This window comes from Felis catus, chromosome B1 (genome assembly GCF_018350175.1).
Source record: "Felis catus isolate Fca126 chromosome B1, F.catus_Fca126_mat1.0, whole genome shotgun sequence".
NCBI lineage: Eukaryota > Metazoa > Chordata > Mammalia > Carnivora > Felidae > Felis > Felis catus.
Window position 1 is genome coordinate 7,704,447 of NC_058371.1, and position 22,011 is coordinate 7,726,457.

At 39.7% G+C, this 22,011-nt stretch overlaps 1 protein-coding gene across 10 annotated transcripts in view; it reads left to right on the forward strand.

Annotated features, from left to right (window-relative positions):
- Positions 1-442: 442 nt before the first annotated feature.
- Positions 443-22,011, forward strand: part of WDR17 (WD repeat domain 17) — a 107,797-nt gene continuing 86,228 nt past the window's right edge. For 7 of the 10 annotated variants that reach the window (XM_019828217.3, XM_019828225.3, XM_023252304.2 and 4 more), the window contains exon 1: positions 456-512. The gene's annotated coding sequence lies outside the window, so the exon portion shown is untranslated. Of the gene's footprint in view, positions 513-22,011 lie in introns of all 10 variants that reach the window. The other 3 variants (XM_023252308.2, XM_023252307.2, XM_019828219.2) reach the window with 3 other exon arrangements.

A 22,011-nucleotide genomic window follows, 5' to 3' on the forward strand; every position in this document is an offset into this window, starting at 1 on the left:
ACTCATTTCCCTAGAAAGTGCGGACGCGGTATGTGGAATATGTTAGGTTGTGAGAACGCCGGCGGCTCACTGCTTTCCTCCACTTTCAGCCTCGCTGTAAACTCTGCAGCAGCTCCGCCAATGCCTGGAACGGCGTCCTCCGCGCAGACTCCCCGTTGCCAGGTAACCAGCCTCCCCCACCCACCCTCTCCCGGGTCAGGCGCCGCTGCCGCCTCTCCGCCTGGCGCTCCAATCAGAGACCAGCGTGGCCGTCACGTGGCCTTCCTGGAGGGCCCAGGAGAGCGGGGCGCGCGGTCCGGCGCGACGAGCCCCGCCCTCCCCGCCCTCCCCCCCCCCCCCCCCCGCAACCCGCGGCCCGGCCGCCCCGCCCCGCGAGCCCGCGGCGCGCAGGCGGGGAGGGCGGGGCGCACGCGGGCTGATCTTGCGCCGCCGCCGCCGCCGCCGCTGCTGCCGCCGCCGCGCCCGCTTCAGCACCTTCCGCTGTCCGCCGCTGCGGTCGCCGCCTCCTCCAGGTAAGGAGCCCGCGGGGCGCAGGGCGAGAGCGGGGCGGGCGCGGGCGTGAACGGTGGTCTTCGAACCGCGGTGGCGTCGCAGGATCCGGCGTGCGAGCGCGCCCGTGGGGACCGCACACCGGGGCTGAGCGCGCCCTCCTGGGATTTGCACACGACGTTGCTGGCGGGCGAAGCTTCGGAGTTTTCGGGTCACGCACCTGATTATCACGAGGCACAACGCGCAGCCAGCGTGGGTTTATCTGAGCTGCGCCTGGGGTGTGAAGCGGCCACGACGAGGGACACCATTCTAATTCTTAAGGTTATTAAGTATTTGTGCCACCGGAGCCAGGTTGTTATTCACATCTCTGTGCCCGCCAGGCGCTTCTGTACTGACTACCAGCCCTTTCGAAGATGGTCTTAATATTCAGGTTTTACGGAGTGAAAAGGAAAAAAAAAAGACGGTATTAAGTGTGAGAGGCATAGCCTGTGGTCAATCATAAAAATACAATGTTTTCCTGCTTTTCCACCCACAGGTCCCCAGAGTTTTGCATACAAATATTAAATACACATATTTGTGTTTTGCATACACATAGTAAAAGGAGCAAATTTAAGCTGACTTTTTAATTTTTACTACATTAAAAGCCATTGATTTAAATGAAATTTAGTGAAGTTTGATTATGTACCAAATCTAACCCACTTGTTTTTGTAACTTCTTTTGATGGATTGATGGAGCCTTTCACAAGGGTTTGAACGGAGGGATTACATTTCTGAATGTTTCACTGAGTGTTTCGGAAATATCCCCCAGAGAAACTTATTTTCCCTACCAATTTTTTTTTTTAAGTTTATTTATTTTGAGAGAGAGACAGAGAGCGAGCAGGGGAGGGGCAGAGAGAGGGAGAGAGAATCCCAAGCAGGCTCTGCGCTGTCAGCACAGAGCCAGACCCAGGGCGGAACCCACGAACCCCGAGATCATAATCGGAGCTGAAATGGACAGTCTCGTGCTTAACCGGCTGAGCCACCCAGGTTCCCGTCCCTACCAATTTTTATAACCAAAGTTACAAGTCCTTCTTGAACATTTTAAGGAACCTCAGGTAAGAAAAAGGTTTTCCTCTACGTTTTCTTTATAGCGTAAATTCTTTGGGGGGGAATTTCTAAAATTCTCTTTAGGTGTCTGTATCTCTTGCTCACAGATCTCCGGGAATAATCTCCTCCCCAGTGAGAGAATAATCTCCAGGTGATTATGCTAGAACACCGCAGGTGTTGGGTATTTGCACTGCTCTGCTATAGAGGAGCCCGTGCGGGGCCTCTGGTGATGCAGCCCCTGGGGAAAAAGCACCCTGTTCCATCCTTTTGGGATTCTGCCTCACTGGCCTAGGTGTGCAAGGAGATGGGCATAGTTGTGTCTTACCTGTGTGAAGGAGGAAATCTGACAGTCTTTCACTGTTCTGTGATCTAACATTGAAACAGTAATTAAGTGACTATGAAAAATGGTCCATTAACTCAAAATTTGGGGAAACATTAGTGGATTAGAGATTAATGTTACAAATGCTAGTTTTAGGTCATTACATTGAGTTTTTGGGAAGGCTTCTCAATTGGAATAAACCAGGGGCCTATTTCAAAGGGCATGCGTGGAAAGAAAAACCTCCTTCTTTCCTCCCTTCCTTCCTTAACCGCCCAAAATATAATGGGCACTGTATTTATTTTTTATGTGCAATATAAAAAATCATATTTTCTTAAGTGAGGTCTTTAAACTTTATATTAAAATGGCTAGTTGAATATTATTTATATTGATCTGAATTTCTCCTGCGTTAATATTTATAGAAATACACAAAGAACTGTGGGTATCTCTGGGGGGAAAAAAGCAAATATATTTACTGGTAAGTTTAAAAATTCTTCATTCTTTTTATTTGTTATTCCTAATATTGGTGTCCTAAAATTTTTTGACTCTTATTCATTACATAGTAATTCTATATTATTAGAAAGCCACAAATTTAGCTTTGGAAAAAAATGTTGAAAATTTTTTTAAACGTCTGTTTATTTTTTTTTTCAACGTTTATTTATTTTTGGGACAGAGAGAGACAGAGCATGAACGGGGGAGGGGCAGAGAGAGAGGGAGACACAGAATCGGAAACAGGCTCCAGGCTCCGAGCCATCAGCCCAGAGCCTGACGCGGGGCTCGAACTCACGGACCGGGAGATCGTGACCTGGCTGAAGTCGGACGCTTAACCGACTGCGCCACCCAGGCGCCCCAACGTCTGTTTATTTTTGAGAGAGAGAGGCAGAACATGAGCGGGGAAGGGGTAGAGAGAGAGGGGGACAGAATCTGAGGCAGGCTCCAGGCTCTGAGCTGTCAGCACAGACGTGGGGCTCAGCACAGCTCCGACGTGGGGCTCAAGCACATGAACTGTGAGATCATGACCTGAGCCAAAGTTGGACGCTTAACCGACGGAGCCACCCAGGCACCCCTGGAAAAAAAATGTTTTTAAATCTTCTGCTCCCAGTAGAGGGACTGTGAGGGCTAGAATGTTTTTGTTGTTCTCTCTTGCCTGTAGGTATACCCTCAGCCTGGGCTTGGAGAAGCCAGTGGAAGTTTTGAAATCAGAGAAGATTAGGAACAGCTATAGTTTTGGTTTTTTCACCCTGATACATCCTAGAAGTCCAACATAAGTGATTAGATTATCATGATCAATAAAATTTGTTCAAATTCTCCAGATTACCTAATTTTGTTTGCCTGAACTCTGTAATGAAGACTAAGGTGAAATTCAAACAATGGCGAAGGATTTACATTTCCTTCCTATATTCTAGAATGTATTTGAAATCTAATACATGCCAGAAAGGTAAGTTTATCAGATGACTTAAGCAGTTTACTCAGCTCTTCATGGTATAACGAGGTATATACAAGCATCACTACTACTTTGTGCAGTTGGTGAGTTCTGTCATTTTATCTTTTGTATGTCTAATCCATTTAGCAGATTGAAATATTAGAGTGAAGGCATACAGCTCTTAGTGTGTTTTCAGGAACGGAGTATTTTACTGAGAGTATTTTAATCCATAAAAATCATGTTAGGAATTTGGGAGGAGTTTCTTATTAACTCTGACTTCTTTTGTATCAGAAAGATACATTAAACTAAGAATTGCTTGGCACTTTTCAACATCCAAGACCTGCTGTGTTCTGTGATAATTACATGGTAATTATTCTCTCACTGTTGATGACACTATTCCTGGAGATTTGTGAGCAAGAAATGAGATGTGGATGCCTAAAGAGAATTTGAGAAATTCCCCAAAGAATTTACTCTATACAGAAATAAAACCCAAAGGAAAATCTTTTGTCTTACCTGAGGTTACTTAAAATGTTCAAGAAGGATTTGTGACTTTGGTTACAAATATTGGTAGGGAAATGTAAAATGACCAGCTTTGACCTATGCCTTTGTATAGCTAAAGAAAATAATCCCGTCATGATTGATTGGAAGGATTTCAAAAGTTCTGGTGGTAAAACATTAGGATAGAGGGTTCAGATTGTTGTTACTTGATTTCAATGTCTAGAAAAAATATCTATATCTTATATAGATATCTATATAACTGGAGAGAAATTCAAACATTTGAAATAGGCTAGACTTTGTAAAAAAAAAAAAAAAAAGGGGGGGGGGGCAACCTGCAATTGAAGCCGTTGGTGGCACTTGTGATCCAGATGTGACATTATTGGCTACTTGAGTGAGATAATTAAAAAAAACAATAATGACAGAAGCCTTACTTTTTATTACTTTACACGTACTTCCAAAGTGTGATTTTCTAGCCTGATGACCTCCTAAAACTCTGGAATTCTGCATTTTAATTATCTATAGTAACAACAGTAAGTCATACAAATCTACACTAAGATCATATGGGAGATAATTTGTCACTGTTATTTGCTATTATAGGGATGACTGATAGTTGTCATGTTCAGGAAAACTATCAAAAGATGTAGGAAATGATTTTTCTTGCTTTGGTGGGGATGTCACAACATTCAACATTCAACACTTGGTTCGTAGATTGGAATGCTCAGACATTGAGAACTCACAGGAGAGGAGTTCAGTAGTTTTTCCTTATTCTTAGGTCCGTCATTATCTTCCACAGTGTTGACACGTTAGGTTGTGAGCATCAACCAGTATCCCCGGCATCCTCATTTGCAATTATGTGTGATAAGTTCAGTTTCTTACCACACACGCACACACACACAATTTACTCTCAAATTGGAAAGTGGAAGATAATTCTCATCACACCGAGCACTTATGTATGTGCTGTAGGAAAACCTTCATTTTCCAATATATAACAGCCCCATCTGGAGCCTTGAGAATTGGATGGTTGGTTAATATGAAATAGGTAATATTTAAGCTTGGTCCTTTGAAATAAAACATTATGAATGAGTTTTAATGAAGAGTTAAGCAACATTTTATTTTTAAGGTAAACATGGTAATGGTTTTGAAGGGTTCATTTCAGAATTTTGGCCAGAAGGGTCCTCAGAGACCAGTTAATCTAACACTTATTTTGGATGAGATCACAACACACACAATGATGTGTTGCTCAGAGTGAATCTGTGGAAAAGGTGATCACCAGCATCATTTTCTCTGTCATTGTAGTTTTTCAAATGACTAATTCAAAAGTTTGAGTAGTCAAGGATTTAGATGGCTTACATTTATTCTATATTGTTAAAATAATAACTGTACAAAATGAACATCATACATGGGTTTGGTCTGCTAGAAAGTTTACTTAAAATACTGGTTAAAAAGTGTTTTCCCACAGTTTGTGCCATTTTTTAATTTTCTCATTAATACAAGTTGAGTTTTGCCGTAAAGTTCTTTGTGATTTTTTGGGATCCAGTTACCTTAGAAATTCTTTATCCTAATGAATCTCAGTGGTACATAAGTGTACAGAGCCATCACACCTACAATTGGGTGTTAAGAAGACTAGAACTAAGAAGCTTTCAGAAGTCACATGTGCAGCCTGGAGGGTGGCTGCCATTGGGCAACAGTTTGAAGTTAGATGTTTATTTTCTAGACCTCGTGCCACTTTGATTCCAGAGCCGTCTAGAGCAGTGTTAGTCCAGGTGTGCCTTGCACCAGCAGCAACTGCATCTCCTTGGAGCTGGATGGAAATGCACATCCTCAGGCCACACCCCTAGCAAACCAGAATCTGTGTTTTAATAAGCCTCAAGTGATTCTTAACCAAGTAGAGTTTGGGAAGTACTGGTTGATAGAAGGTGCGTTATGCCTTTGGACCCAGTCCCCTCATGAGCTGCTAATGGCCACGTATGCTTCCCCTTTTGCAACTTTACTTGGGAGCACCAGGAACTGCTAAGTAAATGAATCCACCTGAAAATGTAGTAGTGGCTACATTTCATAAACATGGGATAGTATCTTTTTGGACATAATGTATCACCTTCACTATCCATCTTTAAGGGGAATTTTATGTTGGCCAGGGGCATAATTTTTGACAGATGGGCTACTAAGTAGATTAACACCTTACCTGATCTGCATTGGCCCTGCCTTAGCCTATACAACCCTTCACTTCTCAAACTTTAGGATTCATCTCAGGCCTTCTATCAGTGTATGCATGCATACGTTAAAGACATTTTTGGATTTAGTGACATCATACGGACTATTTCTTTTCATTTTAAAGCTTTTAAGCTTTAAAAACCATTGGATTTCCTTTGCTAGTTTTTCTGAATTGACTTGCCAAAATATGTTTATTTTGAGAGAGAGCATGCACATGTGAGCGCATGAGTGGGGGTGGGACAGAGAGAGAAGGAAAGATAGAGAATCCCAAGCAGATTCTGCCCTGATAGCTTGGAGCCCAATGTGGGGCTCGATCTCAGGAATTGTGAGATCATGATCTGAGCTGAAATCGATAGTCAGAAGCTTAACTGACTGAGCCACCCAGGTGCTCCATCAAAATAATTTTCTAACACACCTTGTCTAGAACAAGAAAATGCCAGTCCGAATAACAGCTTCTGCCAAATGGGAATCATGATTTTCACAGACAGATAAAGGCCACCCTACCTTAAAAACTCATATGAATAATCCAACCCACAGAACAGATTAATTAGAAGGGGGCGGGGATCCTCAGGTTTACAGAATGATTCATGGTATAGCTTCTCAAGTCTTTATTCAGCAGGAATGATCCTGTTTATAGAACTAAGGTTACACATTCTTGCCATACCCTATATGGGAATAATCCTATTTTTTTATGATAAATACATGTTTACATCAAATGTCTCTCTCAGTGGAATATTGACTTCAAACTTACTGGTTTATGGATGAAAACGTATGATTTCACTCCTCTACTTCAGCTGACTCAGAATGGTCACACTGAAGGTATATAAATGATCATATTGTTTAAGAAAAGCGGATGACTTTAGTCAAATTAAAAATTACCCCACATTGCCGCTCAGGAGATTCTGTAATCCTCCAAGCACCTAGAGAGATCTAATTCCATAATTCATGGAATTTTCCTTTTGCTGCATAAAATGTAGGAAAGTATAAAAATAAATATGCAGATGGGTGATAAAATAAGTATGTGGGCGGATGATAGAATAACTCCATTCACTTAGGCTGCGTCTTTGAATCCGTGTCTCGATCTTACTTGTAATTCCTGTGTGTTACCGATCAGATTGGAATTCATACTGGCGTAGTGGTCATTTTGCGTGCAAACCAGAACTACCATAATGACCTTGGTCTTTTCTATTTGCTACCTAATCCAGGATTTTAATGCAGGTTAATACTGTGCTTGTTGTGACCTATTTCACCGTGTAAGCTTTTAAGAACATCATGATTTGACATATGTCGGGCATGCTTGGATAAACTGCCCCGCCAAGCACATGAAAGGTAAACCTAGGAATGATAGAAATTTGAGAGATGAATCTTGATCAGTACAAGACACCAGAGGCAGCTTCTCGGCTAAATTATCTTTGCGCCATTAAACTAAGTAAGTAGTTCTCCACCTTTACTGTGCATATAAGTCATCTGGTAGTAATGTTAAAAAGCAAGTTTCCAGGCTTTACCCGAAGATTTTGATTCACTAGCTTTGGGGTGTGATCCAGGAATCTGCATGTTTTTGCAAGTTTCTCAGTTAATTCTGATGCAGGAGATCTGAGACACACACTTTGAGATGATTTAGAGGTCTTTTAAAATTTCATTCGTCCTTGATAATCCGTGGCTCTACCTATCAGTGAGAATAGCGGTCATTTAGAATTATGGATACTAGACAGAGGAGAAAGATCTCAAATGAGCGGGCCAGTGGCCGATTAAAAAAAAAAAATCCTTCCCATTTTTGGGCAGTTTCCAAATGTTTTCGAATAAGCACATATTGATATATGATTACAAAAATATTTCTGCATAACTCTGAATGTATAATGTATTAAAATTTTATTTATTTATTCTTAAAGTTTATTTATGTTGAGAGAGAGAGACAGCGAGCACTCGAGCTGGGGAGAGGCAGAGAGAGAGAGAGAGAGAGAGAGAGAGAGAATCAATCCCAAGCAGGTTTCTGCACTGTCGGTACAGAGCCTGGTGCAGGGCTCAAACCCATGAACCATGAGTTTGTGACCTGGGCCAAAATCAAGAGTCATATGCTCAACAGACTGAACCACCCAGATGCCCCTGTATTAAAATTTTAAACACTGATTTTCAGCAAGGTGTTTTTATGTTGTTGTTTTTTTATTAATGTAATCAATGCAGTTAAGAAAATTTGCAAAATTCTAGGGAGTATAAAGGTGAGTTAAACAAAACTACCTTGAATATCTGCATCCTGATATATCTCTGACCTTTGAATACACTTCAATCCCTTTTATTAATTTTTCTTACTGTTTCTCAAACCTGCTGGGTACCAATGTTTGCATATTAAGATGTTATATATATGTTTATACATTTTTGTCTGATTATTTTCTTTGAACTTAATTTATAGTCTATTTTAACATAAAAATAACAAAATTTAATATTTCATGATGATTTTTAAGTTATAAAAATACTTTGAGTTAATTTCTCCCTAAATATCAAGACACAGATTGTGTCTATTGGTTACCTTTGTGAAATGAGAAATTTAGTATACTTTGTTTCCTTCTTTTCCAAAACTTCAGTACTTGGGAAAACCAAGATGTTCAGATTTTTATAACTAACTCTTCTCTGGTCTTCTCTTTCAGTAATTACTTTTGATATATGAATTTTTGTAACCATTAAACTTAAATATTCAGATTTATTTGCTTAATATATTTTTAAAATTGCATGAACATCCATGTTTGAGTTGTTTTAATTTTTTAAAAGCCTGTAAAATTTTTTTTTAAATATCGGACAAGCTAGACTTTATTTTTTTAGTTTGATGTTTTTATTTAAATTTCAGTTAACATACTATGTAATACTGGTTTCAGGTGTAGAATGTGGTTATGCATCACTTAAATACAACAGTGCTCATCCCAACGAGTGCCCTCCTTACGGCCCATCACCCATTTACACCATCCCCCACCCACTCACCTCCTCTCCAGCACCCCTCAGTTTGTTCTTTGCGGTTGGATCCATTTTATGGTTTGCCTCTCTCCAAAAGCCTCTAATTTTTATTCAAGTAATTTTCAAAGGAATTTTTCATGGATAAATTGCCTTCTAAATCCTTGTGTGTATGACAGTGCGTTTCTGTTGGTTCATTTTCCCTTCACACATGAATTATATTTTGTCCATTTATAGAATAGTGAGATCACAGTGGCTGAATTTAACATAGTTATTGTACTGCTGATTTTTGGAATTTGGTGCAGTGGTGAGATATGTTTAATCTGCATTTTCCGCACTTGTACATAACATTTAAAAAAATTCTACTTACATGCTCATAGGGTCGTACAAAAAATTAAATGGAGTGCCCTGACTTTGCCGTAATATATATTTTGCTTGAGATAAGAGGACTACTTTCAGGGTCCTAATCAGGGTCTTTTTCAGCCCGGATAATGTTATTTTGGCTACCTCTTGGGTTGTTGCTTTTATTTCTGTTACTTGTGCTTCTGTTTTCTCTAAACATGTTTATAATATGTAGGTTGGGGTTTCATCCCCTGTACACCATATATTTCATTTCGTCTCTAATTTTAAAAATCTTTTTGTTTTCCCACAATGTTTTTGAATTTTTTTTTACTTGTTTTCTGAAATCACTAATAGATTTTGGGGTTTGTTTTTTTTTGTTTGTTTGTTTTTCCAGTTTGAATTGTGCCTTTTATTGCTCTTTGGTATGGATCTTCTGTTGCTTTTTATTTTCTTCAGGATTATTGTTTTGACTATCTCATCCCACAGCCTTTTGATCATAGCTGGTGGTATCTAATATCTTCATTCTCATTCTGGAATGGGAAGAGACTCGTAAAGGACATCCAAAGACAATATGCAGATTGCTGCCTGCAGGGCCCAAACGCTGTGTTCTGGGACAATGGATCAGTTACATCACTATCTGATCAGTATAAAAATCTCAAGACCGGTAAAAATGTTTGCCAATATCCTGGCCTAATTGCCATCATCTGTCATGCTTTTCATGACCGAGTATGGTTCTGTTGTGTTGAGATAGAATTTTCTCCCCTCTACCTTGGCCAAATGGTTGGAGGAAATACCTAAAAAAGACAAGTACCTTGTTGCTTTTTCCTTCCTTTGTATTATATCACTAAAGAGTTATACTTCTTTGAGTACAGTATTCTGTCTTATCTCTCATTTGTCCCATTTTTTTTCTAGTTGCTGAGTTTTCATTTATTTTTACTTTAATTTTTGAGAGTGAACACGAGTGGGGAAGGGGCAGAGGTGGGGAGGGAGAGAGAATCTTAAGCAGGCTGCACGCCCAGCCTGGAGCCCAGTGCGGGGCTCGATCTCACAACCCTGGGATCATGACTGAACTGAAATCAATAGTGAGATGTCAACCGACTGAGCCACCCAGGAGCCCCTCACTGAGTTTTTCTGTAGTCACTGAGGACGTATATGTAAAAATCATGAATTGAGTGGACAGGACAGAGAAGAGGTGCCTGAAGGGAATGACAACGGCAGCACTGTATCTCCCACGACATAGTGGAATTTTTCTGATTGACATAGATGTTGTTGTTTTAAACGGGGACAGCTAGTGAGGCAGTGATAATGTAAATTTATACATACTTCTTGGGAGAAAGCCTTTTAAAATTTCTAGCAATGTTGTGGATGATCCACTAGAACACTAAGACCCAAGACAGCAATGAAAGAACCTATGTATTTAGTGGGGATTCCTCACAAGAATGATGCTGAGACCGTGTTTTGAGTGCTACTAGGAAAGTTTGTGTGTGCGCAGAAAATACAATGTGTATTACTCTTCATATAACTAAAAAGTCTAAAGTTAGTTAGAGTGCAAGTATCATAGCTAACTTCAATGCTCAATTACTGTCATTGTGACTCAGCCCCTCTCTACCGTGCTGGCGCTTTCTCACGCTAGGTAGGAGCCCCCGGCAATTCCTGGTATCTTCTCAGGATAGCAAGATGCACGAGCTCAGATTTCAGAGTGACTGTGGCTTAAGTGGATGTAAAATAGAGCCTCTTTTTCCAGCAATTCTTATCAAAGCCCTGAGTTTCCCGCCGACACCTTGAACCTGTGTTCCCATCATTGTGTTCCCATCACATCTCTATGGCTAGAGAAGTGATTAGCATCAATCTGAATCACCTGCTCTAGTTCAAACTGGTCTTCCACTTCAGCCTTGACCCAAGCAGAGCAACCAACCTGTAGAACTGTTTCTGAAAGAACAGAAGGAACATGATGGGGAGGCAGACGGCAAAAGTTCACTGCTGTTTCAGTGGGAAGTTGTAAGAGGCCCTGAGGGGCTGCTTTAGAAGCCAGAGCACCTGTTAACACCTGCCTCATGCAGGAGACTGCCGGCAGGTTGAGCCTGTGAACAAAACAGGGCTTTGAACCTGGAAACATGGGGGTGTGCAGAACTTCTCAGTTGGAATCTGAAAGTATAACAAATTTTCAGTTAAATTATATTTAGCTGTTTCTCTAGTTTGGCTCACATATTAATTAATCATTGTTGTGGACTTAGTGCCATGTAAGTAACAGAATGCAAAGTTATTAAGAAATGCCTCCATACAGGAAAAATAGAACCCGGTAATGAATTATTAGTAATGTAATTATGCCCTTTGCTTATCTGTGGCTGGTTTTTATTTTTGGGGTCCTGATCTTAATTTCGCAGTGACTTTGAGGCATGAGTACCCACATGTCTTATGCACACTGCACAATGTATCTCAGTAGAACTCTACCCTGGACCTGTCCTGTTCCTTCCTGACTTCCCCTTTCAGTAAATGCTGCCAGATCAATGAGTAAGGCAGCTGAGAAACCTAGTCTTCCTGGGAGTCCTCCTGTATCTTCACTTGCCATCAGGTTATTAGTTCACCCTGATCGTTTCTCACCTCCTTCTTCATGTTTTGTTGCCCTGTCGCCCACCAGCCTTCTCGCGGGAGTGCCAGGATAGTATTTGTAAGTCAGAAAATCTGATATCATAATTACCATGCTTAAACTGCTTCCATGACTCGCCGTCACATGTAAAATAAAATCCGCAATCCTTATCATGAGCTGCGTGACTTTCCATCATTTTCTCTTCTACCTATTTGTCCGTCAGACAACTCTTTCTCCTCATGTATCATCATATTTTGGGCATAGAGAAATAATTTCTGCCTAGAAGTTCACACCTCCCCCTTTCTTTTGTTACAGCCTCTTGAACACTTAACGCGGATTTGGGTTCATTTGTCTTTCTGCTCCTCTTACCCTTCTGCTCATTTGCTAGTAAAGCTGCTATTGAAAATTGTTTCATAAATTTGTGTCGATCAGATAAGAAATGAAATGTAAATAACACCAGACCAGTAACTTACAGAGACATCAAAAAAAATACATAACAAGTAACTGAAGATAGCACATCAAAATCTTAGAATTGCAACCTTTCTGGTGTTTTCTTGGCCTTGGTTTCATGGATTCCAGATAGCTCCTGCAGCAACACTTTCACGTCAGCACCCAAGACAGGAGAAGCAGCGAGAGAAGGGCGTCTGAGATTTCTGCCGACATTCCATCAGCTGAAACTGAGTCACGTGCCCACACTTAGCCTAATAATTGTCCAAGGAGGACGGTATTACTACAACTGGTTTATGGTTTAGGCCAAGCATCACCTCCTAGGTGATAGGAAAAGTCCATCCTCCCTGAGATCACTGTAATTCTGCCTGTACCCGAATACTTTGAGTTTCTGTTGGCAGGGGCGGACACGGGTGAGAATGTTGTTGGTTAGACACCAGACAGCGGTTGTGCCACGTCTAGCTCTGCCGATGCCGTAAGCTTCTTGAAGGAGGGCTTTTTTTTCCTGTTTGTTTCTTGTTCATCTGTGTATCTTTAGTAACTAGAATCAGTGCTTAGCTATGATACACACTTGCTAAATATTTACCGAAACGAATGAAATAAAATGATAATGGCAGAGATATGTACATGGATAAAGGTGTTTTTCACTGAAGGTGAGGTAGTCGCAAGGTGAGTATATTTGGTAAAGCACAGTAGGGTAACCCAGCCCTGCTTATTGTATTATCGTAGGAAATAATGATTGGATTTTAGTAATGGTGTTTATCTGTGGTGAAGAAGGCATGATAGTTAAATATATTTAAAGACAAAGAATTAAGGGTTTAGCTAATTGACATTATTGACTAATTAATTCTACTTTCTAATATATGACTTCTGAAATTATACAATACCTCAGATTTGATTAAATACAATAAAGGAATGCAAAATAAGAGCAGCCTAAACGAAATCGAAGTTCATTTCTCTCTCATTAAAAAGAAAAAGGTCTGGAGGTTCAAAGTCTAAGAAGTTTTCAGAGATCTAGCTTCTTCCAGTTCTCTGTTGTACCAGTTCTTGGATGTAACCCTCATCTTACGACCTGGGATATCTACTGGGACCTGGGTCTTCCTCTTCCAGGTACAGGTGAGAGAGAAAGGGTGGGCTGAAAATGGCACGTCCCTGCTCTTAATGTAGCCCATACATCCTAATGCTTTTTATTGTCAACAATTTGGGCAGTACAGAGTCTAGCAATACACTTTCCTCTGTTTCTAAAATTATTTTGTCTAATGTTGATTCATCGACATTTTATAAAAATGTTTTTCAGAGGACATTTTGAATTAATTTATTCTTCTAGGTTTTATGAAATAGCAAAGGCAGAGATGTTTATATGGAGAAATATATGCTTATCTAAAAATACAGATATTTTGAGCAGTTGATTATACTCTTTTTGCTGTGTCCACTTTCATAAAAAGAAATGCTTTCTTAAACAGGAAGATATTTTTCTTTGAATTTGATCAAAACTACATTTATGTACCTTAAAAATACAATATATTTAAGAAACTGCTCAAAAATGACTTCCTTAGAAAATCAAATTATTAAGTAGTGGTTAACTTGGAATTCCATTTTATAGTCTAAAAATGCAAAATATTTGATTTATGATACAGCATAAAATGTGCTGGAAATTTTAGACTTATTAAATTACCTTAGTGCACGTCATTTTTAATTTTTAGACTAGGTCAATGTGGAGATTCCAGTTAGGAACTTTGGTCAAACTTTCAAGAGGTGAGGATTCATTAAAAAGAACTTACTGGGTATGATAACTGTGATACAAAGGAGCATATCATCCAGAGACCGTTCTTCTCTTAGGTTTTTGTTTTTTTTTTTTAAGGATACACAGAATGTTCTCAGCATTCATCACCCCCACCAAGGATAACCACTATCCTGACCTCTTGCAGAGTAGGTTAATATTGTCTGTTTTTGTGCTTTATGTAAATGAAATAATAGGATAATGTATTATCTTTGTGTCTAGCTTCTTTCAATCAACATTGTGAGATTCATCTGTATAGGTTACATGGAATTGTTATCCATTCATTCTCATTACTGTAAACCATTCCATTGTATGAATATATCCCAGTTATTTACCCATTCTGCTGTTAGTATAGATCTGAAAAGTTTGCACTTTGGTGCTGCTATAGAAGTGCTCTGAACATTACAATACATGTCTTTGGTGAGCATAAATACCCATAATACCCATTGCTGTTGGCTAATGAGCGGGAGTGAAATGCTGGGTCATATGGTGTGTTTGTGTTCAGCTTTAGAGGATCCTGCCAATGAGTTGTCCAAATTGTTTGTTTCAACTTACATTCCCATGAGTAGTATATGAGTTTCAATTACTCTGCATTCTTGCCAACCTGTGGTATTGTGCATTGTAGCCCTTGTGTTGGAAATGTAGCAGTATCTCATTGTGGTTTTAATTTGCAATAATAATGGACAGCTTTTCATATGTTCATAGTCTTGTTTTTGTGATGATGGAGTTCTTTTGTCTTTTGTCCAAGTCTTATGTCCATTTTTCTGTTGGCTTAGCAGTCTTTTTTCTTTTTTTGTAGATTGGTTTTTTGTTGAATATATGTATTATTAATATTTTCTCCCACTCTGTGTCTTGATTTTCACTCTTTCATTGATGTCTGGTGAATATGTTTGTAATTTTATTTTATTTAAAAAATTTTTTAATGTTTATTTTTGAGAGAGAGAGACAGCGTGCGAGCAGAGGAAGGGCAGAGAGAGAAAGGGAGACTCAGAATCTGAAGCAGGCTCCAGACTCTGAGCTGTCAGCACAGAGCCTGACGTGGGGCTCAAACTCACCATTAGTGAGATCATGACCTGAGCTCTGAAGTCAGACGCTTAACTGACTGAGCCACCCAGGTGCCCCCATAAGTTTGTGATTTTAATATAATCAAATATGTCAATTGTTTTCCTTTGTGGTTTTGTGCTTTTTGGGTGTGTCTTGTTTAGTAAATCTTTTTCTACTCCAAAGACTATATATTCTTACTAGTTTTCTTGGAAAGCTTTATTGTTCTACTTTACATATTTAGATTTCCAGTCTCTCTGGTATTGGTGCTTTTTTCCTGGTATCCTATAAGATTGGGGTGAAGATTTCTTTGGATTTTTCTCTAAGGGTATTCAGTTGACCCACAAGTAGTTATTTAAAGGTCTGTTCTTTGCTCACCATACAGCATTATCACCTTCATCATAAATCAGTTAACAGCCCATGAAGGGGTTTATTCTAGATTCATTGTGTTCCATTAGTGGGTTTTTGTATCTTTATATCAGTACTACACTGTCTTAATTATTGTAGCTTTATAAGAAGTAATGATAGCTGATAGTGTAAACTTTCAGCTTTGTCACCTTCAAGACTGCCTTGACTATTCTTGGCCATTGACATATCCATCTAAATTTTAGGTTAACTTGTTAATTACACTGTATTAAATCTGTAGATTAAATTTGAGGCACTTTACATCTTCACAGTATTAAATCTTAATATCCATTAACACGTGTCTCTACTCTTTTGTTAAGGATTTTTACACTTAGTTTAGGAGAGAGATTGCTCTATAATTCCCTCTCAAAGTCTTCTCCAGGTTTTGGCAGGGCATAAAGAATTGATGTGATTCCTTTCACCGTAACTCTCAAAATTTGTGTAAAAGTTTTTCTTTAAACATTTGCAAAAATGGACCAGTGAAACCATTTGGGCCTGGGAGATTGTCTGTGGGAGAGTTTTAATTGTAGCTTTATATTAATGCCACTTAGATTTTCTCATTCTGTCTTCAACTTTGGTAACTTGTGTTTTTTTTTTTTTTGTTTTTTTTTTTGAGGAATTTGTCCATTCATCCAAGTTATCTGTTATATTCTTGCAAATGTGTTAATACATTCTCTTATTCTTTTTTGATTGTCAGTAGTTCCAGTAATGATGTCTTTTTTTTATTCCTGGTATTTATATTTGTACTTTTTCTGTTTATTTTTTTTTTAAGTCTTCTAAAAGTTGACCTAAAGGAACCAGCATTTGGTTTAGTTGATTTTTTTCTATTATATGTTTGTAAATATAAATGTGCTTTCTCTTTTCAGAATTATTTCCTTTTGCTACATTTTTAAAGATTTATTTTGCTTTCTTCTGACTTTCTGAGATAGAAAATTAAATCCTTCTTTATTTTCTGTTAGAAAAACATAAGTCGGTAACCCTCTACCTCCAAGCATTGCTTGAGCTGTAACCCCCAATTTCTATTTGTTGTGGCTTTGCCATCTACTACTAAGTTTTTTCTAACTTCCATTTTTACTTCTTCTTTGAATCAAGGATTATTTAGAAGCACACTGTTTAATTACCAGACAGTTGTGGATTTTCTAGTTATCTTTTATTGATCTCAGACTTCATTCCAACTGGAAAATACACTCAAAGAATTCCAATATTTTGGAATTTGGTCAGGTTTTCCTCATAGCTCAGCACATTGTTTATTTTTGTTATTACTCCATGTTCACTAAAAAAGAATGTGAACTCTATCGCTGTTAGAATTTTATCTATATATGTCATTTGGCCAATTTTATTAAATATGGTCAGATCTTTTACACTTCTACAGAATTTTCTCTATTTCATCAGATATTGAGATTTATTACTCAAAGCTTGCCATTATGATGATCTGTATCTGTATCCTTTAATTCCATTATTCTTGCTTTTTATGTTTGAAAGTCCTGTAGTTTGAGTGCAGACAGTTTTAGGACCATTCTGTCATTTGGTCGAATCTACCCCTTTATTCTTAAGTAATGCCCCTCTGTCTCTCTACTACTGTATCTTGCCTTAAAATTTATTTTATCTTTTATTTATGTAACTATAATAGCTGTCTTTTGGTTAATAATATTCTAGCATATAATTTTCTGTTTCTGACTTTCAACCATTCTATATTCCCTTTTAATAAAGTATGACTCTTGGGAAGAGTATATGGTTGAGTTTTTTTTACATAGTGTGCCAATTTTACTCGTAAATTTAATCCACTCTCATTTAATGTGTGAAGGGTGCCCAGGTGGCTCAGTCGGTTAAGCTGATCTTCTTTCTCAAAAATAAATAAACATTAAAAAAAAAAAAAAACAACTAATGTATAACTGTTACAATTTGATTTACATGTACAATTAAACCTTTTGTTCTCTGGTCCACAAATTTTTTATTATATATTCCTTTGATTCACTTAATAGTATGTTTATTATTCTTTTTGTGGTTAGACCAGAGATTCTAGGATGTAACTTTGACTCATTACAGTTTAATAGAAATGATTAATTTTACCTCTTCATTGATCCTAACTCCGTTTAACTTGCTCTTACCTTTTGTGTTACTGTTTTCATAGAATTTAGTGCTATAAATGTTTTAAATTTCAGAAGACATTACAGTTATTGTCTTGTGTAGTTAGTATCTGTTTCTATTCAACCGTATATTTCCTCTTTCTGATGATCTTTGTTATCTCTAACATTTTCATCTTTCTGCCTGGGTTTATTTTCCTCCTGCCTGAAGAACTCCCTTTAATGTTTCCCAGGTAGGGCTGGCTGACAATAAATTTCGTAGTTTTTGCATTATGAAAATATCATAATTTTTGCCTTCATGTTTATTTTCACTGGGTGTAGCATTCTAGGTGTGTGGTTATTTTTTTCTCCTAACTTTAAAAATGTTATTCCGTTATCTTTTGACTCTATTATTTCAATTGATCTTTGACAACATTCTGACCATATTAAAGATTTTTTTCTTTGGCTGTGATTTTCAGCGTCCTACTGGCATGCCTAGATAAAGTTGTGCTTTCGCTTATCCTGCTTGGGATTTGGTGAGCTCTAGGAACTTGATTTTTTTAAATCAGTTTTGGAAATTTCTCACTCTTTTTCTCTTTAAATAGCTTTTTAAAAAATGTTTATATTAGAGAGCTAGGAAGGGGCAGAGAAAGAGGGAGACACAGACTCTGAAGCAGGCTCCAGGCTCTGAGCTGTCAGCACAGAGCCCGACACGGGACTCAAACCCACAAACCTCAAGATCATGACCTGAGTGAAAGTCAGATGCTTAACTGACTGAGCCACCCAGGTGCCCCTAAATATTTGTTGTTATGTTTCCTCCCCCTTAAAGACTCCCATTACATCTGTATTTAGCTTTTCACCATACCGTTTCTACTTCTTAGATTCTATTTCTCTCTCTCTTTTCCCTCTGCATTAGTTTTGGTGTATGCGAGTCAGTTTTACTCCGTGGCGCTAATCCAGACTTCTGCTGTATCTAGTCTGCCAATGAACTCATCTATTGAGATCGGAATTTCAGATATTGTGTCTTTCAGTTTGAGTAGCCATCTTATATTTACTTTGTATATATTCTATCCTCTGGTAAAAATACATTGCCTTTCGTCTCTTTTGTTTGTGACCACACATTAAACATATCACGTGACTGAAACTAAGGAGAAGACGACTGTAGACGTTATTCCTGTTACTAACTAGAATCACCAAACACTGGAGTGTTGTCAGCAGTACCAATTTGTTGTGGTTCAAGGCTGAGCTTTGAAATTGTTTTGAAATTTGAGCTTTTGGATGGCTCTTTGGATGTGGCTGTTTAATACTTTGAAGGTCTGGTCAAAGCCTGAAATGCTCAGGTGGGAACTTCGGCAGACTCTTCAGGCACGTGGGGGTGTGCTCGTGGAGACCTGCACACGGCCACATTCCCGGGATAGCAGGGATTAAGGAGGTAGGGGTCCCTCAGGGATGTGACTTTGATGGCAGTCGTCAGATAACCCGTTGGTGTTCCTCAGGACCCCCAAGCACAGGGCCTGATCCAGCCCAGCCCAGTCCCTTTCAGCCTGTAAAGGGAGACTTCGGTGTTTCCTCACTTCTTGTGGGATCGTTCTTTGTCTCCTTCCTCATCTGCTTGTCCCTGGCACTGCTTCTAAAAAGACTTGGGGATTAAAGAAGTCTTAGTGCTGGATCCCAGGGACAGAGACTGAAGTTAATGTGTTCCGAGATACCATGGCTGGAAGTGGTAAGTGAGGCAGGAAGCTCTGGAGATGAAGAGTCCAAGTGAAATTAGAAAATATAATCCAATTCTACAATATCTTTATGTGGACAAGTTCATTTCGGAGTTTTTCCCCCCTTTTAATTTTGTTAGTATTGGAAAGCACTGCTGTGAGTTCTTAGTGTATAATTTTTAAAATTTAGATTATATGTCTGACAGCAGAAATGTGCAGTTTAGTGTTTTGTACCGGCAAAATGTGCTTATTAGCATAATTAGCATAAAAGAAACATCCTAAGCTTTCAGGAAATCCCCCTCCTGGCTCCTTCCTGTCACTACTACTGTCTCCCCGAAGAAAACTCTCTCATAACTCCTCATAGCATCGATTGGCTTTGCTTGTGTTCCAGCTTTTTCTAAAGGGACTCAGGCAGTACGTTTGACCTTCAGTCCTTACATTGTAGGGTGTATCCGTTGTGTCATGTATAATGCATTTTACTTATTGTCTAGTACCTCAGTGTGTCACTGTCTTACGGTTTTACCTCTCAGACGGGGGGAATCTGGTTCCTGGGGACACTTCTGTGTCTCCCCCTCCCCGACTGCACCCTGGCGGCCAAACCGCTGTGCATCCGTGGTGGGTGTTGAGCAGGAGCGAACTGCTTCGCGCCCCCTCAAACAGTGGCAGATCCATGCTTTGTTTTGGGGCACCCCAGCACACACAGCTTTTGCTGCCTCCCTTCCCCCTTCTGGGGGAAACACCTCCTTCCTGGGGTTGGGAAGGGTGATTCTCTGTGCCTTCCTGGAGGCAGATAAGGTTTGCGTTTTCTCTCCCTGCAGTGTCCCCGGAGTGAGGGTGTTTGTTCCCTCGTTTCTAGTAGCCGAAGGATTTGTTTCATGCGAGAGCAGGATTCAGGGATACACCATGTTTCATGCCTGTCACCTGTCTACAGCCCCAAGCTTCCTGCAAGTCTGAGCCACCAGGGGGACGGTCCTGATTTGCCCCATCTTTCTCCTAAGCACCCAGCTGAGGCTAGTGGAGAAGTTCTTAGAAATGAGTACAAACTCAGCTTGCATCTGGGACCTCTGTTTGTTTGTTTGTTTAATGTTTGTTTATTTTGAGAGAGAGAGAGAGAGAGAGAGAGCAGGGGAGGCGCAGAAAGAGAGGATCCCAAGCAGGCCCCTAGCTCCCAGCGCCAAGCCTGATGCAGGGCTCGAACTCATGAACTGTGAGATCATGACCTGAGCTGAAATCAAGAGTCAGATACTTAACTGACTGAGCCACCCAGACACCCCGTGAAACCTCTATTTTTTTTTAAAAACTGATGCACTCTCTCAAAAATAAACATTAAAAATTTTTTTTAAAAAAGAGTGCCTGGGTGACTCAGTCGGTTAAGCGTCCTACTTTGGCTCAGGTCATGATACTGCAGTCGTGAGTTCAAGCCCCACATCGGGCTCTGTGCTGATGGCCCAGAGCCTGGAGCCTGCCTTGGATTCTGTGTCTCCTTCTCTCCTTGCCCCTCCCCCTCTGGTGCACGCGCGCGCGCGCTCTCTCTCTCTCTCTTTCTCTCTCTCAAAAATAAATAAACATTAAAAAAATTTAAACTGATGCTGTAGTTCACATTGGCCTTTAGGAATTAATTACCATTTTATCAGATTTTTTTTTCTTACCTGCTTTTGTGGCAGTCCTCTCTTTCTCCCATGCCTTGTCAAAAGTGGAACCATTAGTATGTCCTTTCTCTTCGGAGAGGGGCTTGTTATTCTTTGCACTTTTCTTGCCTGCTTTCTAGCCTGACAATTTAATGTCCTCTTCCTCCAGGAATACACACTTTTGCTTTTGGAGAGAAGTAGGGTAGGGATGATCAACTTGGTGTGATTATGGAATGAGTTTATTTGAAGCTGAGCCTCAGTCTTTGTAGGGGATGGGCTAGTTCCACTTCGTTCTTAGTCTTCAGAGGTAGACCCAGGCAGTTGTTACTGAAGGAACACCGTTATTAGATCACTTTTCCCTTGGCAGCATCTGAACTCCAGGTTTGCTCTTCAGGCCGTGTGAGAGTACCAGAAGTTCCCCATAACTTCTTAGTAGTTTAGCCATTACTTTTATAGGCAAATCTTACTGGGGAAACAGTAGCGTTCCCTGCCCCTTCCCCACCAAAGAAAAAGTGCCTGGCTAGACCCTGTGGACTTCTCTTTGGGTTCCCCTTTTTAGTTTGGATTTTACCTATTTTCATCCAGCTTTTCTAGTTGTCTTTGGTAGGAGCATTAGAGATATGTGTCTACACACACACACACACACACACACACACATATGCCTGTGTGTGTCTGTGTGTGTGTGTGTACGTACGTATGTATATACACACTTGTCTGCCATGGCTGGGATTCAAGGTCTTATAAGTAACCATCTTTTAATCATATAGAATCATTCTAAAAAAAATAAATATATAGAATCATTCTGTTTGGAGCTTACTGAATAAATTGTGTATCTGATCTCTAACTCAGACTTCCTCTTCACATTTTAAAAAATGTGTATTTACATTTGAGGGAGAGAGTGAGAATAGGGGAAGGGCAGAGAGAGACGGAGAGAAAGAGAATCCCAAGCAGGCTCTGCACTGTCAACACCAAGCCCAGCCTGGGGCTCGAACTCAGGAACCATGAGATCGTGACCTGAGCCAAAACTAAGAGTTGAATGCTTAATCG